Below are 3,016 nucleotides of genomic sequence, written 5' to 3' on the forward strand. Positions count from 1 at the left end.
TAAATAGCTTCCAGGATATAATAGCAAGAAGAGAGAGTTCATTTCAATGAAGTGAAAATGGCAAAAAAAAACCCTGAATAAATAATTTAAAGATGGAAATGAAAAAGTTCCGTGTGGAGTTTAGAAGACAATTGAGCTCATCTGACATCGTGAGAGTCAGTTAACCTCCTGGGGCCTCCCTTTCCTTATTAGGAAAAAGTGAGGGCACAAGGGAGGGTTAGATGGCTGATCTCAAAGGTTTATTCAAGTTCTGAATTTCCCTCCTGGGCTTGGGAGAGAATGAAAATGTAGGGCATCAACACAACATTAGTGGTTCTAGAAAAAAATTCACATATACAAACTGTGCATTTGGATTTCTTATGGAGCTTTGGTTTTGTCTGCCTGGATCCTTTGTCATTCTTTATCAAAATGAAAGGTAAGAATAAATGCCTGCAATGGATTAATTTCTGTTTTTCCATCTTTTTGTATCTACAGTTTTCCTTATCTGGGATTTTTTTAAAAACAAAGGCAGTCTGCATATAGATAAAGCGGCCCAGGTGGATAATGCTATGCTGCAGTTCCAGGCTCAATCACTTTCTCTACTTTTCTGCCCATCTGCTGTGTTTCATTCACCTGATCCTCCAGGGTAGAGAAGCTAGCTGGGTACTAATGAGCAGGTAGGGAAAAGGAAAGCATGTGTTATTACAGACTGGATGGATCATGGATCACGGGTCAATCAGGCAAGCACTCTAATGAGAGCTTTTAGAGATTTAATTCATTTAACCGTGAAGACATGCTGAAGAAAGAAATGCCTTCATGAAACATGCACATATTGGTCAATCAACAGACCAAGGAGGAGTGTTGTGTTTATTATACTTATTCATAAATTTATGGGATCTTGAGAAAAACAGAGGTATTCTAATCTCAATGTCTTTTTTTAACCTGAAATATAGTATAAATAAAAAGATAATCCAGCCTCTTCTCTCCACTGTCAGATGAGGGTGTATTTCTCATCCTTCTGTACTTCAATGGAACTTGTCAGCAAACATGAAAGTTAAATTGGATCTTTGTAGATGAAAGGACCATGTCCAATATTTTAATGCTCAAATTTCTGATTGGAAATGTATTTATTTGCTAGTCATATGATGATTATAACTTTTGAGCATTTAATGACTTTAATAATTCCTCCTTAGAAGGGGCACAACAGGGAGAATCTGGTAATTAAAGTCACTACAACACTATAGCAATAAGATTATTGATGAGCTCTTTAGTCAGCCTACCTTAGGTTCACCACTTCCTAGCAATGTGACCTTAGGCTAGGTTGTTCTCTGGGTGTTAGTGTTCTCTTAACAATAACACTTATAGTACACAATGGTGATTAAATGTGCTACTATAGATCAAGAATTGGAACAGTGCCTGAACATAAACAAGTAGTGCATGTAAGGCAATATTACAAGGAGCAGGCTTTAGGAGAAGCCAATAATAGCAATAAAAATAGTATCTAATTTAACTTCAAGGCTTAGATGGCCTTGAATTACATCCAAAAGTCACAATTGTAGAATATCTGTGCTTAGTTTCTTTTTTTTAATATAAAATATCATTTTAATTCTTGTCCTTAAAACTATAAAGATTATACATGATTTGAAAATGAGACTGTACCAAACAATGGCAAAAGAATCATCCGTTCATTCCTTTCCTTTTGTCTGGTCACTCAAAAAGATAACGTTATCAGCTATGATTGTTGTTGCTTGTCACCTCACATTATTCTTATCCATGTATTCACCATAGTCTATTTTCCCTTCCAGGAAAACTCAACATCCTTTTTCACATATTGATATGCTACATCTCTAAGGCCTGGCGGAAACACTGATATTCGGTGCCATGTCGTCTTTTGACTGACATCACCTATTTGGTATGCTTCATTGTGCCCTGATCGCCACATCTCATTTGTTGCTAGAGAAAATACGGTGACTGAATTTTTTCCTTTCACCTGTCTCATGACAGGGTCCTGATCCACTTGCCCAAGCAACTGTACCCGATTTAGAGATCTTTCAAGAACAAAACTGCTGGCTACTTCAGACCCATGTCTTACAAACTGACGAATCACCTGTAATAAAGGTCTTCAAAAAAGCATGGCTCCTATCTTCTTTTTTTACAATCTAATCTTTTGGGCTCTTCCTGACGCGCTAGCCAGCACTACCTCCACCACGGAGATCGCTTCCGGGGCACAGAATCTCTGTACTTAGTTTCTGTTCCACTAGACAAATACTGTCTTTGTAGGAAGTAATTGTTCCACTTGACAGAGTTCAAAGAGAAAGCCAGAATAAGGCCCCATCTAGTTTATTCACAGTCTTAATCTCAGAAACTAGCTGTGCTCAGTATGTGGTCAGTAAATTACAGTAGAAAGCATCCAAGTCACACTCAAAGAGTGGCTCCCTGGTTCCACTTTTCAGAAGCCAGGGGCTATAAGAGTTGCAGACTTTCATGTTATAAACTTCTTTCTAGTGTTGGTGGGGAAGGTCATAAAGTCGTGGGCAGCTTGTTCCCAGATTGTACACCACACCCTGCTTTCTGGATAATGATAAATCAAAACTCAAATATAACTGGTCTAAAAATTATCGTTTTACTGATTTCTAAAAAAATACATCTAACTGAAGGGAGTGGATTGATACTAAAATCATTAGTGAAAAAAAAATCCTAACAGCAGCAACAGCACATCCCTGATGCAGATGAATTACAAAGCGTTTATAAAACATATAAACCCAAATCAGCTGTGTTACTGAACCAACAACAACTAAGTTATTCCTGAGTTCAAATAAATGTCCTTATGAAACATTTAGTCCATAAAAAGTAATCTACATCTTGAACAAGTAGAAACTTTTAAGCACAGAGAAAGTCATGAAAGGGTGCAACCCTGTACTTCCAGGAGGATTTTACCTGTGAGGGGTTTTAATTGTGCTCCTCTGAGAACCAAGTTTCACAGAGGTTTGGAATATTCATAGCACATGATATTTGTCTCACTTGGAAAACCAGAAAT

The 3,016-nt window shown here is 37.4% G+C and overlaps 1 pseudogene; it reads right to left on the reverse strand.

Moving 5' to 3' along the window:
* Positions 1 to 1,572: 1,572 nt before the first annotated feature.
* LOC101701808 (single-stranded DNA-binding protein, mitochondrial pseudogene) lies at positions 1,573 to 2,113 on the reverse strand (annotated as a pseudogene).
* Between the last annotated feature and the right edge of the window lie 903 nt (positions 2,114 to 3,016).

Source organism: Heterocephalus glaber, unplaced genomic scaffold, assembly GCF_053883595.1.
Source record: "Heterocephalus glaber isolate CG9 unplaced genomic scaffold, H.glaber_assembly_v1.0 deba00001662, whole genome shotgun sequence".
Taxonomy (NCBI): domain Eukaryota; kingdom Metazoa; phylum Chordata; class Mammalia; order Rodentia; family Bathyergidae; genus Heterocephalus; species Heterocephalus glaber.